Source organism: Diceros bicornis, chromosome 32, assembly GCF_020826845.1.
Source record: "Diceros bicornis minor isolate mBicDic1 chromosome 32, mDicBic1.mat.cur, whole genome shotgun sequence".
NCBI classification, from domain to species: Eukaryota; Metazoa; Chordata; class Mammalia; order Perissodactyla; family Rhinocerotidae; genus Diceros; species Diceros bicornis.
Window position 1 is genome coordinate 8,746,538 of NC_080771.1, and position 22,287 is coordinate 8,768,824.

At 45.4% G+C, this 22,287-nt stretch overlaps 1 pseudogene; it reads right to left on the minus strand.

Annotated features, from left to right (window-relative positions):
• Positions 1–16,223: 16,223 nt before the first annotated feature.
• Positions 16,224–22,287, minus strand: part of LOC131396004 (liver carboxylesterase 1-like) — a 32,379-nt pseudogene continuing 26,315 nt past the window's right edge.

The window sequence follows — 22,287 nt, forward strand, 5'->3', positions numbered from 1 at the left end:
ACAACATTTTTAAGTGGACTTAATTAAAACAAAGTTTCCCCAGAATGGCCATTACAATCCCAAATTATCCAAAGGCTCATCTGTTTTTCCAGAAGGGCAAAATAACCTGTCCCATATGCCAGGTGGAACATATCTTGCCTTTGGATTCCCTAAAACATCTGAACTATGAGGGCCCCTGTTTCTAAAAAACCCAGGAAGCACATCATTTTCCCCTCTTTTTGAACAGAATGAGTGACTTGCCAAGACGTTTCAACAAACAGACAGACATAAACAGAAAATAAGTTTTCTCCTGGGAGTTTTGGAGTGTATTTGTCTATTATCAAAAGTCTAGGGTAGTCATTTATTTTTTTTTCTAGTTGTTCATTTGCTCCAGTTAACTTAGAAATAGTAATTAGTGGTTTAGCATTTGAATAGGGTCTGATTTTAAAGGGGCAGGTTATCATAGAGGGGAAGAGAGGAAGATGGGATCAGGGGTGGAGCTTGAGACAAAGGAGCCGGGAGAGACAAACAAGGTGGTGCCTGACACAAAAAAGCTGGCAGAGAGAAACATGAGGCTTCAACCCGTTATGATTTCTTTCAATTGTTTATTTGCCTTGGTTAACTGGTTTTTGCAAAGAGTAGGTTTTGGGGTCTTGAATATGTTTGGAAGTCTCCAGATACCAATTAAAATAGGCATACCAATCTGTTTTATTTTAGTGTCTTTGCTTTCTTACCTAGTTCTGAGAAAAGCAAGTTTGGGGAGATCAAAAATTCCTCGTATTTGCCACTGTTTTCTAAATTATTTTTGGTTAAATCTGTCCATTTATTTAAAAATGTGCATGAGGAGGAACCACTTTTTTTAAACATAAAACTGGTCGAGGTCCCCAAAGGAAGGCTGCCCTTCAAGCATTAGATAACTGGGGTCCTATTTCTCAAATTTTTCCAAGAACAAAAGAAAATTCCTAGCTAGCCTGATTCCAAAAGGATCCTTATTCTTTTGTGCACTTCTGAAAACAAAATAACTGAGTACTCACTAAGGACAAAGACTTGACACTAAGGATGAAGTTTTTAACCAGAAATGACAAAGCCTTTCCTGATCCTGAATGAATTCAGAGAGCTCAAAATGCAAGGAGAGAGGAGGTTGGAATCCAAGAAAAGACTTACTAAACAGAAAGTAGATGTTGACTCCTGGAAGTGAAGACACAAGCAGCTTGGTGCGGGTACCTCGATTCCACTGATCCCCGCGTCTCAGGGGCCACCGCCTTTGGATCCCACTTCTGACACCATTTATAGTCAACTTTAAAATAAAATAGCCAGTTATCTTACCAGCAAAAGGAGTTTATTCAGGAATAGTCAGAGAAATTGCAATTTGGGACAAGTAAGCTATGGCAAAAACCGTATACATGTCCAGAGAACAAATGAGATGAGCTTGTTTTATAGAGGAAAAAAAAAAGAGTTGGGAGGGGCTGTTCTAAATTACAGTTCATTGACAGAGAGTAAGAGTACAGGGTGGTGACAGCTCCTCGCTGGCTGAGCTGCAGCATTTTCCGTTGGCTGGGTTTGTTGCTGGATAGGAAGAATTTCTTCTTTCTCCATGCTGGAGTAGTAGGGTAGTAGTCAACATCCTTTTGGAGGTGTAAGGTACCTCTCTTCCTGTTTGGGGTAATTGATTAAGAGTGGTAGGATGTGATAGCTCCCTCTACAGGCCTTCTTGACTCCAATTTTAGTTGAGGTTTCATTTATTAATTTTCATATAGTGATGATGAGCATCATCAACTTCAAGCCACTCACCTATGATGACTACAACTTCCCGCTCAGGGCCAACTGGTTCAAGGGGAGCTTCGTGGTCTCCTCCAAGGGTCTGGTGCCTGTCTACATTGTCTACAAGTTCCTTGGCACATGGGGCTCCCTTCAGGAGGTGAGGTCTAGGCTAGCCAGAGGAAGGGCAGGGGGAGTAAGATGGGTGTGTGCAATCTGAGTTATTCCTGTTGGGGTGAGAGAGGGGAGACATAAAGACACAGGCACTAGACCCACCAAATCGGCCAAGTTATTTACCCCCCTGAGTCTCAGTTTCCACATTTGTAACTTGCGGATAATAATATGCACCTTGAAAGGTGCCCAGGTGGGAGCCAGTCTCTTCCCGTGTGATCTATTTTGCAGCTGTGGTAACGTGAGACTGAAGCATTCTCACCAAAGAAGTCATTTCTGAGCAAAGAAATCCACTGAGCTCATTTCATTTGTTTATTTATTTCCTGTGAAAGTTGTGAAAGGGAAAAGAACAGAGAGGGAGTGTGGTGCGGTAGAAACAGCACAGCATTTGGAGTTGCACAGACCTGGGTTTGCAGCTGACTAGCTGGGTGGCCTGGGGAGAGTGGCTTCACCTCTCTGGGCATCAGAGTTCCTTGTCTGTAAAATCAAAGGTGGGACCAGATAAACAAATGTCCCATCCAGTTAAAAAATTCCCTGGCTCCATGACAATGTTCTTGTGCTAAATTTACAACAAAGGAAGCACATCGCTTACTGTAGGACTTTCCAGAATGACCCAGTCACCAATATCCTGTTAAGCAGAGAAATGTCAGATTTCTGACATCTAGAACTTTGATTTTTCTGGACTTTCAGTGGTTCCTCTAATTCTGGTATTTCTTCGACTGATGCTCGAAATATTTGACATTAAAAAAAATCCAATCTTTTGTTTTGACAATTTTGATGGTAATGTGTCATGCCCCTGTATGTCCAGGATGCACAGCTCTACGGATATTCAGCGTAGCCATTGCTGCAATAGCAGAAGTCACAGAAACACCAGCGAATGTGGAGTTCCTTCTGGGGTGCCCGCCCTCATCCGTCTGTTTCTCCACTTTTGTGTAAAGAAGCCCTCTTTCAGTGGTGCCCTCTCTGTCATGGACTGTTCCAATGACATGCAGATTTCTATGTCTGGTGTTGATTTATTTTAAAAGGTGTTTTCTTCACAGAAAGTTAAGTGTACAGAACAATAAAGAATATTTCTTGTGCCATGTATCTGATAGGGGATTTCCTCTACCATCAAGACAAAATGCTATGTATTAGGTAAGGCAAATGGATTTGTCTATGATCAGCCTCCAGCTAGTGTAGAAGAGCTTCTGGTCATAGAGGCCCACCTTTCACCCAAATAACTCTTTATAACCCGTAGAACATGAGACTGGGTGGGGGTAGTGTTAAACCTATAATCTCAGCTCTGTGATTGACATATATTTTTATTTAAATAGAACATAGATTTCAAGGGAGAGCGGGTTAGTTGTCTAGTTTTGCTTTTTCATTTTGAGAGCTGAATTTCAAGAGGATCGGAACTTCCAGTTGGGTTGATTTCAATGCACAATTTATTGCATGTGTGCAGTTTTCTGGGGAGAGAGATATATTAACACTTAGACCTTAGTGCTAAGTACTGTCATTGTTTGGGGAAGGTATGAACATATATTACTATTTTTAATGCAAGTCAGCAAGTAGACCTTGACACAATATAAACGAGGCATTGATAAATAACAACTCAGTCTATGTCTTTAAATATGTAAATGCTGTCAGGGAGTGGGTGGTGGGCCCAAGGGCCAACTTGGGGCCAATGACAGGCAGTCCAAGAAGACAGCGTTCAAGAAGACTAGACCAGGACAGAGAATGGGCTGGTGCTGGAAGTGGTAAGCTCCCCAACTCTGGAGATATGCACGCAGACAGCAGGCAATGTCTCTTGGGGAGTTTGTAGAGGAGACTCAGTGTCAGGTGAGGTGGGGGAGGGAGGTTGCATAACCTCTAAGGTCCCTTCTATTTGAAGCTTCTGGGATTCTTTTTGGGCAGCCATGAGCCCAGCCTTGTGCAGCAGCTCTGGGACATGCAAATACAATTATGCCAAGGATCCTGGGTGGGGAGTGGTTTGGCCTACGGAATGGAGCTGGGCAGATATCCCACAAAGGGTATTATCATCCTGATCGTTTTGTATTAAGTCCAGAATTGGAGTTAGGGTTTGCTATAAGGAATCAAACAAAAGGCAGCCACGTTTCCAGCCTTCCTCTCATGCCTGCTGACATTTAATGAGTAAGTGGCCCAGAAGAAGTAGAGGAGGAGGCTGGGCCAGAAGGGAAAGTGCAGCTCATCTAGGAGTGATTAGGCATCTGGCTCCACCCTGGCCCCTAGGCTGACAAATGTGGCAGAGAAGCCCCACTGGTGAGCTCACTTGAGGCAACTGGTGGGCTTTTGAATGTTCTACATTTGGAGAAATATAGCTTCATTTCTATCTCCTCCCAAAAGGCACTGATCTGTGTAGTCTCTCTCTAGGCCTCAATTTGTTCATCTGTACAATGGGTCAGTGGTTATTGAAACAAAGTGTTCATGGATGGACTTCAAATAATTTCAGAAGCTTCTGAAATTAAATGCAAATTTTTGTTTAGATGAGTTCATGTCTACTTTTCTGGGAGAGAATCCATACGTTCATCATATTCTCAAATGTTTAAGACTCTGATGACACATGATGTTGGTCTCTATTCTCCACCCCAAATAAATGAAGATGACAACAGAGCTTATTTCTAAATCTCCATCGCCTGATATTACATTGAATTTTCCCTTTAGTCCATCCCACATCAAGTATCTCATTTGTTTTCCTAACAAAGCTCCTGTGAAATAAGCAGCAACATGAACAATGTGCCCAATGGGCAGATGAGGAAATTGAAGGCTGGAGTTGAGAAGTGACTGACCCAAGGTCATACAGTCACTGGAGGAGAAGTCCGTGCTCCTCTCATTATGTTTGGTGCCCTCTGGAAATGAAAAGAGGGTAGACATCAGGCAGGTCCCGACAGGTGCCCAGAGCTGTGGGAAAGGATAGCAGAGCTATGAGGACTTGGACACACAGGGGACTGGTAAGATCACTTTGTCATACGGCCTTGAACAGGACAGTCAAGGTGGGTCTACATGACTCAATGCTGTTAGGAGTGAAGGCCAGGGAAATGTTTTGGGTGCCCAGAGCCCTCTTGAGCCCAGCTTCTCTGCTGTTATGACTCAGTCACATTGGAAAAATCATCATTAAACCTTAGCTTCTCCATCAGTAAAATGAGAGAGTATGGTTAGGTGATTCTCTAAATTCTCTTCTGTTTTTTTTTATTATTATTATTGTTGAGGTCACAATAGTTTATACCATTGTGAAATTTAAGTAGTACACTATTATTTGTCAGTAACCATATAAATGTACCCCTTTACCCCTTATGCCCACCCCACAACCCCCTTCCTCTCTGGTAACCACTAATGTATTCTCTTTGTCTGTGTGTTAGTTTGTCTTCCACATATGAGTAAAATCATACAGTGTCTGTATTTCTTTGTCTGGCTTATTTCAGTTAACATAATACCCTCAAAGTCCATCCATGTTGCTGCAAATGGGACATTTTTGTCTTTTTTATGGCTGAGTAGTATTCCATTGTATACATACACCACATCTTTATCCAACCATCAGTTGATGGGCACTTGGGTTGCTTCTAATTCTTGGCTATTGTGAATAATGCTGCAATGAACATAGGGGTACATAAGCCTCTTTAAATTGTTGATTTCAAGTTTAAAGTCTCTTCTGTTTTTGACGCTATGAGATACTCTCCAGGAGCTGTCACAGAGCCAATGGACTAATTCACACTAAGATACCAATGACTACATTTCTAGGCAGACACTGATAGAGAGAGGGGGTTGGTGCTGCCTTTCAGTCATCCTACAGGTTCAGTGCAGGGTCAGCAAACATATTCTGTGAAGGTGTCTGTCACAACCACTCAGCTTTGTTGTTGTCACATGAAAGCAGCTGTATTTACAAACAGGTGGTGGGCTGGATTTGGCCTGCGGTCTGTGGTTTGCTCTGGTTTAGTGGAAAAACAAAGGGTTTGGAGTCACTAGACCTGGGTTTGAATCCCAGCTCTACTGCTAGCTGCTGTGGAATCATGAACAAGTTATGTGACCTCCGAGGCTTTCTTAGTGTCTGAATAAGGGGAAATAGGACTACCACGAGGGAGTTATCAGTAGGACCTAACAAGGTGATGTACACTTAACAGCAACCCCTCTGGGGCTGCAGCTCCTTCATCCAAACCCTGGTTCCATATCTCAACAGTGAAAACATGGTGAGGTACTGAACCTCCCTCTGCCTCTGTTTGTCATCTACACATGCCAATGACCATAGTGACCATTGATGGGCTCGTGGGGAGGATTAAAGTTTCTTCTGCATTCGGCATAGTACCTTCTTCACAGGGTGTTATGATGTGTTTAGTACATATCAGCTACACAATGAATGTCTATGTCCTCTCCCTGTCCCCATGTCTGCCCATTTCAAAGGCAGCCCAGATGCTGTTATGTTCTCATGTAGCCAAACCAGGGTCTCTTTTCCCTTGTCTTCTTCTCAGGATGGTGCCCATGTGGTTTGAATTTGGTGAGGGAGCCAAATCGAAGTCTTTCTGGGCCCAGGTGCATGTGACCATCTGATCAGGATATTCCAGCTTCTGGAAAATAGCAGCTACATGGGCCATCCCAGGCAGCAGCCAACCTCCTGCAGGACCCGGCTGCCTCACAAGCACTCCACTGTCAGTCCCTATTAGGCTGCTGGCTTTGGAGATGCTCCTCCAGCTGGGCCACATCTGAGGCAGGCCCTGACCTCAGCTGTGACCCAGAGGAGGAGGGAACAGAAGTGTAGTGACCAGAGACTCCTGAAAGAGCTTGCAAGTAACTGGCTTCTTGTGTCCTGCTTATCAGCTCCTGGCTCTGTCAGCCTCAAGCCCGGGAGGGGCTGAGCTGGGACAGACTAGCAGGGCATGAGGGTAAGGGGTTGGGCTTCAGGAAATCAAAGAGACCATCTCTGTCCCCAGAGAAGGCCCTAGAACATGTCACGGCCTAGACACAACCAGGAGCCACAGATGCATTGTTTCTGCAGCAGAGAATGGCTATTATATAGGGAGCAGCCCCCACACCTCCTGCAGCTTCAGGCTCCAGTCCAGAGGCTGAGTCAGAGTCAGAAGAGGAGGGGCCTGAGGCAAGCCCAGCCCCTGGCCACAGTGGGCCTGTTGCGGACGTGAAGGCCACAGTCAGCCCAACAGCAAGGCACCTGCCTGCTGCCCACCTTGAGCCCATTCCCAGGTCCTTGCCAAATTTTTGATTTTACAGCACAGCCCACCAATTCCCCTGGTTGTTGCCATTGAACCCTTTCCCCCATATCCAGTCACTTGGCAGTAACAATACTCCACCAATGGGGAGGAGTGAGAGGTCAGGGCCAATATTTGAGATAAGGAAGGACCTTGCAATTCTGACATTTCAAATGAGATGCAGAGACAGATACAGAGGCAAGATTAGAATCACTAGCTTGGCTATTAAATTTACAGAGATCCCCACCAAAGTTTTGGAATTGGAAGGGAAATATGGCACAAGGAGTACCTGGTTTTGTTAAAAGAGAGAATGGGACCATCCCAGACTCACAAGTCATGGATTCCCAGGAGGACTGAGACCACAGGAGCGTCAGCACCTTGGACAAGGTCAATGCACTGAGCTGACATTCAATTAGCAAACAGGTTGGCTTCTCCTGTGCCAGTTACCTTTCCTAGCGCTTTAGAAATTGCAGCTTATTGAATCCTCCTGATGAGTCCATGAGGTAGTATTATTAATCCCATTTACAAGTCGAGGAAACTGAGACATAAAGAGATGAGATAACTTACTAGTTGGTGAGAGTGGGGTTTGAACCCAGGAAGTCTGGCTCCAGTCTATGCTCTGATATGCCACTCTGATATGCCATCTCCCCTGGTCCCCAGCCATACAGGCACAACATGGTAAAGGTGATGGGGACATGGGTCCTTAACTAGTTCTAACACTCTCTTCATTACATATACATTTAAAATAAATATATTTGTTTATATGTGTAGATATATGTAATATGTATGTAATTTATACATAGGTTATATATGTATATATAAACATACACATACCTAAATATATATACATTTATGTAGAAATGGACTAATTTACACTAATATGTGAATGACTACCTTGTCAGGCAGACACTGATAAGTGGAGGTAGGAGTTGCTGCCTTTTATTCACTTACAGATTTAGTGGAGGGTCAGCAAACATTTTCTGTAAAGATCTCTGTCACAACTGTGATGTATGTATATATACATATTCAAGTGCCTAAAATGTGCTGGGAGGCAAATGAATTCCTCTAGATCACATAGTAAGAGAGAGTTCATCTTGAATAGAAGTCTCCTCTCTCCCCAGGAAAAAAATCTATGGTGACTTTCTCTGAACACACCCAATCCCATTCTGTCTGGTTCTTTATGCCAGATGCAGGTTCCGTCTGGACTCAGTATCAAGAAGCAAAGAGATGCCCCATAAAGTGTATGCGTGTTAGGATGATGAGTGGCTGCATGTGACAGATCTAACTGTGGTCTCTTAAAAAAGGAAGTTTGCTTACTGTCTTGTAACTAATAGGCAATGGGTCAGGGAGAGCGTTGTTCTTCAGCAGGAAGAAGAGGGAGAAGTGTCCTTGGTTCTGGAGAAGGACTTTAGTGAGCGTCTCTACCTGGACATGCCCAGAAACCCAGGAACACTCTGGAGATGCTTAAGAAAGTCATCAAGGATTTGACCTCCTTCAACCTTCCACCATCCACAGCACGTGGTTCTCACGCACATGGAGATAAAATGGTTAATCCCCCCGCAGACATCTTGCCCACTTTTCAGGCAGGAGGAAGGGAAATAAAGAGAGAGGGCGAAAGGCAGAGGCCAGTCTGCGCCTCTTTACTCTGGAGAAGAGTAGATTTCCTAGAACCCATCCCACATGTCTGCCTACATCTCATTGGCCAGATTTGTGTAACCTGGAAACCTCTAGAATTTTTAACTGGCTACATTGCTGCTTTCCGCAGAATCTGGGTTCTCTTAGGAAGAGGACAAGAAGGATACACGGAGGACGCTGGTCATTGCCGCCCTTCCTGCGGCTTCCTCACCCTGGATTCTATCACCAGCTGAGAAAGGTGGGGAGGGGTGTTGTGGAAAGCACTATGGTCTGAGCAGCCATAGATAAGGACTTGTTTCTCTGTCCTATGGGCTGAGATCAGCTATGCTCTTGGGCTCAAGATACAGGGACTCAGGACTAGGTCTTCCAGGGTGAGGACAGACAGAACAGGGGTTGGCATTCACAGAGGCACCTTTAAGCTGGCTGAGAGGGTGGCTATGTCTTTGAGCAGAGCATTTCTCCCCATTCCAGGTTCCCTCTCTCCTTCTCTGGCCTCACAGGACACCTGACAATGGAGGAAGCTGATTAAAATAGATTATGGCACTGTGGCCACCAGGTGGCACCAACACAGGCTCCTGCTGCCAAGCAGAGGCTGAGAGAAGACAGAAGGACTAGGGGTCTTCATCTCTGGACCCAACTCAGAGCCTCTTTGAGTCCTCAACCGGGGAGTGAAGAGAGGGTTTTGTCTGGATGAGAGGATCCATTTGGTTTTGTATTGTTATAACTTGGGTGGATTTGTTCATTCACTCACTCACTCATTCATTCATTGATCAGAGTCATACTCAGTCCTACTACGTACCAGGAAGGAACTAGAGAATACAAAGATCAAATAACCCTGTCATCGAGGAACTCTCAGTCTGATGGAGGACACAGCTGGTATGCTGATCAGGGAACATATATTGAGCATCTACTGCATGCTTATTTGAAGCCCTCCAGTGGCTCGCCTTTGCCTTCAATGTGAATCCAAGTTCCTCAGCCTCCCTGTCCTCATCTCACCCCACCTCTCTGCCCCAATCACCCTAGACTAGCTGCAGGTGTGTCCCCAGCACACCCTGTCCCCCTGGACGTCATCCCTGGGCCTTTCCCTGTCTCTCTGAAGCAGGAAAAGTCTTATCAGTCCCTCAAGATGTCACTCTTAAAAAAAAGCCTTTCCTAACCTTCCTCTGTCGGTGTACTTACCACAGTTTGTTGCTATGATCTTTCAGGGGACCAGCAACTTTTGGGACAGGAGGCACAATGACTTGCTTTCTATATGTCTCTGGTGTCTAGACGAGTATCTGGCATATGATCGGCCCTCAGAGGATGGTTGGGTTTACAGAGATGAATGAGACCAGGGCATCTCACAGCCTGGCAGAGAAATTGTGCACAGAAACCACCTAGGGCCATTGTAAATGGCTCCCCATAACAGGTAGCCCTTGAGCCGAGTTGTGAAGGAAGTTCCACGTCATGAGAATAGCGTGATCTTGCAGTATAACGATCTGCAGAAATTTGCAGGGTCCAAGTGGAAGGACTGCATAGGAAAGTAAACCAGAAGATGAGGGCCCTCCTGTGCTGGGATAAGGAGATAGAACTTTTCCAAGGGGTCCTGGGGAGCCATTTGGAAGTTTTAGATTGGTGCAGTGATATGATCATACTTGGGTGTTATATGGTGTATCACTGAGCGAATGCTGGGTAACAAAACACCCCAGATCTTAAAACAGTAACCATGTATGTAGGTCGTGGTCTCTGAGCCACCTGTCTCCCACAGTTCTGCTGATCTGGAGCAGGCTAAGCTGATCTTGATCAGGCTCACCCATGTGTCTGCAGCTGTGGGTCAGCGGAGGCTGGCTGGTCTTAGATAGCCTGTCCTGGGATGGCTCCCCTCCATGCGGTGTCTCATTCTCCAGCAGGCTAGCCTGGGCTTATACACTTGGCAGCCGCCTGGACTCAAGAGAGAGGGTGGACATGTGCAAGGCCTCTTGAGTCCTGAGCTGAGAATTGGCACACCACCACTTCTGCTGTATTTTATTGTCAAAGCAAGTCAAAAGGCCAGCCCAGACTCTGAATGAGTGGACCTGCGGAATCACATGGCAAAGGGTGCATGTATAGAGAGGTGAAAACAGTTGCAGCCATTCGGATGCATCACTCTGGCTCTGAAGGATGGAGAATAGTGGTGGGGAGATTAGTTAGGAGTCTTAGACCAGCCCAGATGAGAGGCAAAGTATAGATTTTTTGCAGAGAAATTCTATGTGAGAGGAGCTTCCTGGGCACTTCTGAGGTGCCAGGAACTGGATTAGTTCTGTCTTAGGGGCTGGGGAGACCACCTGGTCCAGAAGGCATTTAATCTCAGTTTGGACGTGGATTAAGATTCAGGAACCTCCCATCCAAGCACCCCCTGCGTGAATAGGACTCTAGCGTCTGCAAGAGCCACGGGACCAGTCTGAATGCTGTTCTTGGATCTGTCAGCTTAGGCATTGTCACCACTGTTTGGGGACATTGTGGAGAGTCTTGTCCTGGGGTTGAGGTCCTGGCTCCATCCCTGAAGCAGGTGTGGCTACATGGACACTGCCCACAAGAGGGCGGCAGATAATTCTCAAATTGCTGCCTTTGGCCAGAATCAGTTGATGAAGTGAGAGATAAGGACAAGCCCAGGTAAGGATTTTAAACAATGTCCTGTGTAGGAAGGAAGGATTGCTTTGCACTTAAGGACTCAGGCTCTGCAGCCAGACCGCCAAGGATCATATCCAGCTCTGTCACCAGAGCCGGCTTCACGGGAACGCGACTTCTGCAGTCACACAGAGCCCTGCTCTCAGAAGGCCTCTAGTCTCATGGTGGCTTTAACACCCTGCTGCTACCATCTTGAAATTCTTAATAACTTTTATTAAAATAAGGATTATTCGTATTCTGCACAACTAAAATATGCAAAATTACATTTGTCTTTTACACAGCCCATTATGTAGCTGGTCCTCTCTGTCACTTACTAGTTGAGTTTCCTTGGGACCTGTGTTAACCTCATAAAGTTGCTGTAAAGATTATTTGAATTAATATGAAAAGTACTTTATTATGAAGACATATAATAAATATTCAATAATTCTTAGTTACTATTATTACTATAGAGTTCAACGATATAATCAATAGGTCACTGAAGCTGATGTCCACTTCCACCATGTAAAGATCCATTTGGCCACCATCTACCAGTTCGTCCATCTAGTCCCATTGCCAAGCACTTGCTAAGGGACAATGATAATGAATTTGACCTTGGTCCTGACCTAAGGAGCCCACAGTCTGACAGGAAGCCTCCAGTCATTAGCTGTCTTGCCTTCGTATTTACTCCTGGTGCCAACATACAGAGAAACACAAATAAGCTGATAGCGCCAAGGACTGAATAGACAGAGCCACATTTCCTGACCCTGGGCTAACCGTCCACTCCCTCATTAGTCTCTCACCTGAACCAAGCAGGTGAAGCTCTGGGCAGGGCCTGCAGTTACGAGGGACAAACCTCAGAAGGCTGCCCTTCCCACAGTGCCCTTCTGAAGGGTGAGATGTGGGTTGATCTGCTGGACCCCATGGGTGTGGGCACAGCTGAGCAGTCCAGGGCAGGCCCCAGACCAAGAAGGACTAGTGGGTGGATCTACACCCTGGTCAGGGATGATCTCTACTGGAGGGTGACTGAGACAACCCATCAGACCTCCTCTCTCAGGAAGTTTGAACTGAAACTGTACAGAGAAAGCCTGAGGTCAGGGGAGGGGACAGGGTGTAATGCAAGGTGACAGTGAGCAGAAGCCCTGAGCAAACAGACCCAGAGGGCATTGACAGGAGCTGTAGAAGCACAGGCTCAGAGGGGCTGAGTGGACGTGAAGGGGGATACCCAGGTCAAGGGTGGTGGGGGCCGCTGCAGGGGAATTCACACAATGACCTTGTTGTTGTAGCTTCCTCGGGTTCATCTCCTAGACAACATTCCTGTCTCCACAAGTCCTGCTCAATGAACTGCTTTCCTTCTTGCTTCCTGCAATCTTACCACAAGCCCCCAGTCACTGAAGAAATCCTGTGTGGGCCTACATTTTTTGCCATCTCCAGGAACCTGGCAAACAATTCATTTACTCACCTGCTCATGCATTCAGCCACGAACTGGATGCTTGCACTCAGCACACACTCTGTGCAAGGACCTGGAGATGCAGAGACTGAGAGAAAGGGCCCATGCCCTCAGGAACTCACTACCAGATCAGTGGTTCTCAACTCTGGCTGTACACCATCTTCACAGAAGGAGCTTTGAAAAAAATCCTGATGCCCAGGACTGTATCCTGGCCAAAGGAAAAGGAATCAGGATGAGGCCTGGGCAATGCCATTTTTTAGAAGCTTCCCAGGTGCTTCTAATGGGCAGGCAAGATGGAAAACATGTATCTAATGGATTTCTTTCATCCTCTGTAGGTTTCTGCTTCTTTAGTCTTTCATGCAATTTTTTCATCTCTAGTCTTTCTTTTTCAAGTTTTTTTCTCTTTTCTTTCTCTGCTTGCCCTGTCTCTATTTTAGGTTATGACTTGGTCTAGATGAGACACCAGCTCATGCCACCATTTTCCCCAAAGATTAGTTAGTCATAATCATTTAAGGGAAATGTCCATTGTTGGAACATTCAAAGCCTCACGCCTCTCACAGCTGCCTGGAATGTGGGGGCAAAGTGTATTTGACAGAGTCAGTTTCATACCCCGGAGCTGGGCGAGGAGGGGGAGCAGCTGTAGGCAGATGCAGATGGACAAGGAGTGGAGAGTGTGGTCAAGAGGGAAAGGCCATTCCTGTGTGGAGGGCGTCAGTCTGGGGATGGCCAGGCCGTGCAGCTGAAAGACCCCCTCTAGGGGCAAAGAGGCCTCAGTTTGACTCCAGTAGTTTGTCAATGTCTTCTGGGTGACTTTGAGCCGGTTCCTTGCCCTCTCTGGACCTCCCTTTGTCCATATTTAGGGGTGGTCAAGTGTCTTCCCTGGTGCCCTTCTATGTCATGTCATGTCATGTCACGTATTTTCCTCTGTTGCCTTCAATATTTTCTCATTATGTGTCTAGATGTGTATGTTGTTGTTTAATCCTGCTTGGAGTTTGCTGATCTTCCTGGATCTGTGCTTTAATGTTTTTCATTATTTTTGGAAAATTCTCAGCCATTATGTTTCGAAATATATTTTTTTTGCCTGTTCTTTCTCCATTCTCCTTCTGGGATTCCATTTACTTGTATTTCGGACCACCAAATATTGCCCCACATCCCTTAGATCCTCTGTACCATTTTTTTTCCCATTCCTATTTCTCTTTTTATTTAAGCTGGGTAATTTATGTTGACCTCTCTTCAAGTTCATTCTTTCTTCAGCTGTGTCAAGTGCACAGATAAACCCATTGGAGATATTCTTCATCTCTCTTACTATTTTTAAAAAATTTCTAACATTTCCATTTACTTCATCCTTATAGTTTTTATCTGTAGCTGAAATTAACCATCTGTTGGTGGAAGTTTTTGATAAAGTTGTTTTAGATTCCTAGTCTGTTAGTTCAAACACCTGGGCTACCTCTAATTCTGGTTCTATTGATTATTTTGTCTCTTGTTAGGGAGAATTTTTGTTTGCATGCTTGTAATTTTGGATGAAGGATCCAGAGTCCCTCTCAGCAGCATGTGTAGGAAAGTAGAAACTGAAGTAAATAGTATTTATGACTGGAAATGGGCATTCCATTTCTTTTGTTATACTGATACTGTGTGTGTGTGGGTGGGTTGGGAGAATTGAGTTAATTCATCAGGAGTTGAGCAGGGTCTGGGTTTCATTGTTGCCATGGTCATCTTCAGTGCATCACCTGATTCACATTCTTCTAGTGTTACCTTGTGCTTAGGGCGAGAGCTGCTGAAAGGTTTCCCTCAATGTTCCTGTTCCACCCTCAGCTTTAGCCCTGCCCTGTGCACCCGCCCCTCAGAGAGATCAGTGTCCACACTTTCCCCTCCCCCAGTGGTACATTTCTGCTGCTCAGTACTTGGTGTAGACTAACTTGAAGTGGCATCCAGGAGTGGTTTCTCTTATCTTGGTCCAGCCTCAACCTTAGGCAGGACCTGTGTCTCTTGGTGGTGGGGAGAGCGGCTTTCTCGGTGATTCTGCCCCTCTCCAGCAGTAAAAGACCTCTAATGGCCAGGACCCAGGGTGGTCTCCTCTCCCTCTCCCAGGGGAAGAGGGTTTTTAAATTTTCCTTTGCCTCACCTCAATAGGCCTTTCCCAGGACCCCAAGGGAGATGGGTTTGCTGCCCTTTTCCCAATGGTTTAGAGATTTTATTCCTTAAGGGAGAAGTGTCTGAGTAGAGCTCTATGCCTGCACCCCTGAGGCAGGCTTTCTCTGGTCTTACTACCTACTCCTGATCTTTCTCAGGAGCCCCTGATGGAGGTCCTTGGAGAAGAGTCTGTGTAAACTCCCCCATGGGTCTGAGGCTCCAGAATCTTGTACTCTCACATTAGCTCACACTTGGCCTTTAGCAATTGATTAGAATTTTTAGAGTAATTATACTCACACCTATGGTGACCCCATCTTCTGCCTGTAGCAGATAGTAAGCATCCACATCCCATCTCTCCTCCAAAGTGCCTGTCTTCCCGAGACTTCAGGGTCATGGTTCACCTGCAACCTCAGCTCCTTGAATGGTGCGGGAAAACTGATGATTTCGAGGATAATTTAGCCATTTATTGCTGTTAAGGCGGGAGTGACACTCCCTAGAGCTTTCTACATCCCAGCTGAAGCCAGAAGACACCCCAGGGATTCTGAAAGAGGAAGTTTTAGGGTGACACTTCAGGGACTCACTCTAAGAGGTCACACCTTGGACCTGAAGTTGTCCAGGCTGCAGAAGGGGCTCAGATGAGTTGTTAGAAGAGACAGCCTTGGGTACGGGCCTGGTAAGATACTGTGTATGTTGAAGAAAGAATTGTAGACCTGTGGAAGGGTCAGTAAGGGCCACACAACAGTGCCACTGGGTCACTTCGGCACCTCCCCCCTCTCCCACTCCAGGCATATCCTCAGTCTGTGCCACCTCCATCTCTACAGGTAGTTCCACAGAAGGGAGAGGACACTGCACTTTGGCCAGGCCACATCCCGTTGTTGGAAGTTGTTGTGGGCCCATAGATGTGGAGCAGACGCAGAGTCCACCTTGGCAGCTCCCAGGGCACAGCCTGCTGGACTCTCTTTGCCCAGAGGCCAACCCAGACAAGCCAGAGGCACCTTCCTGTTGATGGTGCCCTCTGTCTTCATCCTTCTCTCTCTAAGCAGGATGGCTTAACCTTCAGCCTAAGACTCTGACTTGGTGTCCAAAACAACATTTATTCCCCAAATTGAAGCCACAAATACAGAAATTCACCCTCTCTGGCTTCTTCCCACTCCCACCAGACAAGTCCCCAGCCTCCACAAAGAGATGCCTTTTTGGCCCATAGACACCTCTGTTGAATACCTCTGTCTGGGCTCTCTAGTCTGAGATACACTTGTCTGAAGCCAGCTGAGCCTCTCGCTTACATTTCAGTGTTCTGTCTGGGGTGTCTCTTCTGCTGCCTTCTTGGCCATGAGCTCCGTCCAGAAAGCCACTTCCTTATCTTTCAGCTTCTGGGCTGCCTGGGTGGTGACACCAATCTGCAGGTACCCTTCATCCTGGTCATATTCCGGCCAATGGGGAAGACCCTCCCCATTGGGGTTCCTGGGAACAGAATCAAATAAATATTCCTCAAAGCTGCTGTGTGGTCCCAACAAGCCTCTGAGATTTTCAGGGACCCCTGACTTCATCTCTGCCAAGAGGTTCATAAGCCTCCAGAGACAGGGAGCTCACCACCTCCTGGGCAGCTTGGTCATTTATGGAGAGCTCACATGTCAGAGGAGACAGGGCAGGGAGTTTGACCACAACATTAGAAGCTATCTCTTCCCAACAGATCTGCCATACCCCTACCCACCCCTATTCCATCTTTGCCATAAGCCTCACCCATTCCGAGCAAAGTTGGCCCAGAATTTCATCACCATCTTGCTGAGTTCGATCTCCTCTTCTGAGGCACCCTCTGTGGGGAAGAAGACAAAATCCTTTGCTACTCAAAGTGTGGTTCCTTGGTCCGCAGCAACAGCATTTCTTGAGAGCATGTTAGAAATTCAGAATCTGAGCCCTTACTCTGCATTTTAAGAAGATCCTGGGTAATTTATCTGCACTTTAAGCTTTGGAGTTACTGAACTAGGACTCGGCAAAGGGCTGCAGTCAATCCATAACCTGGCTGCCTTTGTCATCGTGCCCAATGGCCCAGCCCTCCTCCTACATTGTGGCAATGCCACACCCCAGGGTTTCCACTACAGAAACCGCACCCTCCCAGCATTGCTCCCCTTTGGGTCTTTCCTCAATCTCCTCCACCCACCCACATATACATAGAATCTGAAAAATAACAGAGCTTCAATGTCCTAAGGACTTAACCAACCACGAAATGCCCAAGCACTGATGCATCACAAACAGGCCTGAGGTGAGTCACAAGTCATCTGTTAGTGGCATTTAAGGTATTGAAGACATTTTTGAAAGGTACCTTTAAAATGTCATATTATTAAATATATTAAATTTAATAAGATATGAGTTTTAGATAGATAGATGGTTGGATACGTAGACACACATTAGCCTTGATTCAAGGTCAACACCCACTCTAACCTTACTCTCGCTCACATTCTGATATGCTCTTGTGAGTAGAAGTAGGTCTGGATTCTTAGAGTGACCATGAACGAGGGCATATGGACACACATTCTCCATCATGCGTGTTAGAGCAAGAGAAAGGTTGGGAACCTTTGTAGTTAAAATCAGAGACTAAGACCTGGAGAGAAGGAGAAACTTCTCCAAGGCCACCAAAGAGCTACTTGAACCCAGATCTCCTAATTCCAAGTTTGTAGTCACCAAAGGGCCATCACCTTTTAAAAACGGGGCCCCGAAGACTGAGTAGAGCTCATCCCCGTGGTCCCCTTTCACCGTCTTGGGTCTCATGTCTGATGAGAAGCTCGGGCGATACTCAAACTCATACATGTAGGTGGAGGCTCCGGCATCTGAGGAGACATGGATTCAAGCACAGTTCATTTTACCTGACGCACACCTGGAGGGTATCAAGGTCTCCAAGAGCCCTGAGCACTCATGGTATTGGGGGCACACCTGGATCCTGAGGACACAACAAGAACAATATTATTAACAGCTGCCCATTGTGAGTGCCAACTGTGTGCTGGATACTGTGTGGCCTTGCCGGAAACCCGGAAACCCCTGGTTATCAACATAATGGAGAAATAGTGTTTCAGAAAAGTTTTGTGACTTGCCTAAAGGCACATAGCTGGTGGAGGTGGAATGGGATTTGAGCCAGGTGTTTGTTGAATGAATGAATGAAGATTACATGAATGAAAGCTGAAACTTGGGTAAATCACTTCAAAATAACTATCCTTATAGGGGCACTGGGTGAATTCATATTAACCCCTTTGCCTACTGATACACTCACACTCAAGAACATCTACATAAGTACAGTTTACACTACTGTATTCCATTGATAACAGGCTAGTTCTATTCCTTTGGAGAATAATGGCAGCCCATTAGGTGTCTTCTATTCTGCCCAGTTTTGAGTATTTCCAGCATTTTCTTTTCTGAGAAGAGTGAAGAAAATCCAAGCTGCTGGTTTGAAAGCATGAATATTTACATACAATATGCAGAAAGGAGACAATCTGTCTCTTGTGTCTCAGGAAACCACAAAATCAGCCTTTCCTTTTTCTCTGTCACCTTACAAGTCTTGCCTCCTGCTTGGCCTGAGGAGTGTTGAGTTGGTGGTGGAGAGAGAAGAGGGGCTGAGGAAAGAGGAATTTGCCTCTCTCCTGCCTCTCTCCTCCTCCCCTTGCCTCCTCTCTCACCTCCCTCTCCAAGCCCCAGAGATGTCAGCTTTCCTGCTGATGTTTCCCCAGAACTGCCATCTCTGCTCCTCCAGGGCTAACTCCTGGGCCATCCGGCCATGGAGATCAGCACTTTGTGTGAATCAGGAGGCCCACAGTGAGTGACTCCAATGAGGGAATGTTCAGGCCTCACGTCAGCTGGTGGAAAAATTTTACAACTTTTTACCCCCTTGAGTACAGTAACAAATTTGGAAAATGACGAAAAAGGAGAAATGAATGAAAAGATCACTTATAATCCCACCACTCAGAGAGACCTCAGTTACTAATTTCACCACATCCCATTTATGTATAAAATTGGGCTAATATTATATATCTTATTTTGTAATGACTATACTAGATATTTACATCATTAAATATTCACCCAAATAATGATTTAACATTGGGTCTGGCCCCGTGGCCGAGTGGTTGGAGTTCCACACACTCTAATTAGGGAGTCCAGGTTTGAGGGTTCGGATCCCCAATGCAGACCTGTTCCACTTACCAGTCACGCTATGACGGTATCCCACATATAAAGTAGAGGAAGATTGGCACAAATGTTAGCTAAGGGCTAATCTTCCTCAAGCAAAAAAAAAAAAAGAGAACGATTGGCAGCAGATATTAGCCTCAAGGCGAATCTTACTCAAGAAAAAAAAAAAAAGATTTAACAATATATGCCATCCTGACATGAGGACGTAGGATAATTTATTTAATTGCCTCCCTCACCCCCATCATTGAACCTTTGGTTTAGCAAGAGGAGTGGTTTGGAATAGGCAATCCCCTGTGGTTCTGTAATCCACTTGTTAATCTTCCTTCAAGGTCAAGCAGAACTCACTGAAAGGAGCGGGTTTAATTGTGTCTCTGCCACTCAAAAGTTTTAGAAAGGAACTCAGAAACAAGCCATAGAGGAAAGACCTTCCGTGAATGAGAGAACTTATTTTTAGGAGGGTGCTGCCCTAAAGATATTCTTCTTCTTTTTTTCTTTTTTTTTTTTATTAACGTTCTGCCTTAAATCACTGAGATTTATAAAATTCCTACAATCGCAACACAATTCTTCAAAGGAAAGTAGGGCACAGATTTGGATAATAACAATTAGGAACAAGAGGAGAAGGAAAAAGAGATCTAGTCATCAAAAATATGCAAATTGAGGGGCCAGCCAGGTGGCATACCAGTTAAGTTCTCACGCTCCGCTTCAGAGGCCTGGGGTTCGCCTGTTCAGATCCTGGGCGCAGACCTACCCACCTCTCCTCAAGCCATGCTGAGGCAGTGTCCCATATAGAAGAGCTAGAACTCTACAACTGTGATACAGAACTATGTACTGGGGCTTTGGGGAGAAAAAAGAAAAACAGAAAGATTGGCAACAGATGTTAGCACAGGGCCGATCTTGCTCAAAACAAAAAATATGCAAATTGAAACAATGTGATATTCTTTCTTTTGGTGAGGAAGGGCTTATGAAATTGGCAGGATTATTTTTGTTTTTTAATCTGAATATCCCAGGTGAGAGAAATAAGAAATCCACACTCTTATACACTAGAAACCAATTTCAGAACCTGTATCAAAAACTTTAAAATGCTCCTATGTCGCAGCCTAGAAAGTTCACTTCTAAAACCAATCCTAAGAAAATTATTAGAGACTAGGTTAAAGATTTATGCAAGTCAAATGGAGCATAATGTTTTTTGTAGCATGAAAATATGAGCAGCGAGGCTAAATATCCAATAGGACAGGAATAAGTAAAATTTAATGCATCATTCCATTTAATGATGGATGTTTTCAATGAGTTTTTGTTGCCATTGAGGAAATGCCTACAATATAATAGAAGAAATCATTAGAAGAAAATGTATCAGAAATTTATAGCAGACACTTCTAGATGGTGGAGTTATGAGTGATAACGAATTTCTTCTTTATGAGTTCTCATATTTTCAAAACTTTCTACAACTGTAAGATATTATGTATTATTATACAGTAATTTCATATTCAAAAAAGTGCTTTTGTTTTTCCAAAAGAGAGTGAGACAAATGCAAAAATGAAAGAATAACATTGATAAAATCTGTGTAGTCCTGTCAAAAGATCCTAAACTCAAGTCATGAGATATCAGAAAAGAACAGAAGTCCAGTATGGCTGGACCAGTAGACGATAAAGACGGGGATACCACAAATCAAACACATGGTATGAGACAAGACCAAGTTTATGAAAGAAGAGATTTGACTCCAGGTGGCCCCTGGCTGAAGAGTTTCATCAGGACCCTCGGGAGGAGGAAGTGGTAACCAGCACCTGTACGTGCAGTACCGAGTGCCTGGGCACATAGTAGGTCAGCTGCAGATACTTTTTATCATTCTTATAACATCCTTAATGTAAAACTCTTCCAGCATGGTTAGAGAGAGATGTCTAAGCCAGATAATCATTTCCTGGCTTGCAGACTAGGTGAAGGAGGGCTCCTAGAAAAGGAAGAGTCCTGTGAGGGCCTCAAAAGACACCCAGAAGCGAAACTTCCTGTCTAGGTGAGCTCACCCACCCTGACTTCACACCCCACCCACACATCCTTGGGTCAATGTGGAAAGCCCTGTGGTAGACCCAGCACACACCTGTATGGATGAAAGCCAGCTGGAGATACTGAGATTCACCAGCCCACCTGTCTTTTCATTTCCCACTGCTCACCGCTTTTGTCTCTTTTGGTCCCTGACAACTCATCTGATCCTATGCTTGACTTCACCGTAGTCCAGCTCCACCAGGTAACAAATTAGTTTCAAACTAGCTCCAACCCTGGAAACCTTCCAAGATGCATATTCTAAGATGTGCTCTCTAGCCTCACAGACCACAAAATCTTCAGGTGAGGAGTCCCTGTAGCAGATGCTATTGTTGCCTCACCATGTACATACTTCTGGACATGCCAGCCTGACTTTCTCCTCTGGCATCTGTAGCTCTTTCTCTGAGGTCATTTGCCACCAGAGACCACTATGCCCATGTGTGCAGCAGGTCAAAGAACCAGAGAAATGACTCGTGGAGTTGGAGGATAAATACTTTAGCTCCCATATTGCTCACTCAGGATAACCCTGAGACTGTCTTCTGCTGGTTTTCCAGAGCTCCCCCGCTCCAGTATCCACGGTGGATACTAGCCTGACAAGGCAGCATAGATTGGCTTCCCTCTCCTTCCTATGTCACTACTCCACTCCTCTACTGGTGTTTTCTGGGATCACCTCCCAGAATGCATCTACCTGCATTCACATCCTTTTCCCAAAGTCAGCTTCTGGCAGAAACCAAAAAAAAAGACAGTGGCCCACATTACGCGATATGAAATTGACCTCAGAAGCCTGACCCTTGGCAGTTTCCACATATCTGTCGATGCTGAGTGGTGGACAGGACAGACAGTGAAGCTGGTGGGGTCAGCGTCCCTTTCTTGTCCAACCTCTGAGACTCACCTCTGTGGAAACGGGCCACAGTCACAGATGGGACACCAAATATCACATCTCCGATCAAGTCCAGGAACAGGTCTTTCTTTTTGACAGGGTCGTCTGTCCCTCCTAAATACTTTTCAATGGCCACTGGAGTCAGTTCCTCAGGGATTTCCTGAAATGGATCATGAGTGAAAGTGACCACCACCCTCTGGTGAGTGACACAGCTTCTCTTCTTGTGTTAATGGTGAAGCTCTCAAGCCCTGTGCAGCCATGCCTTA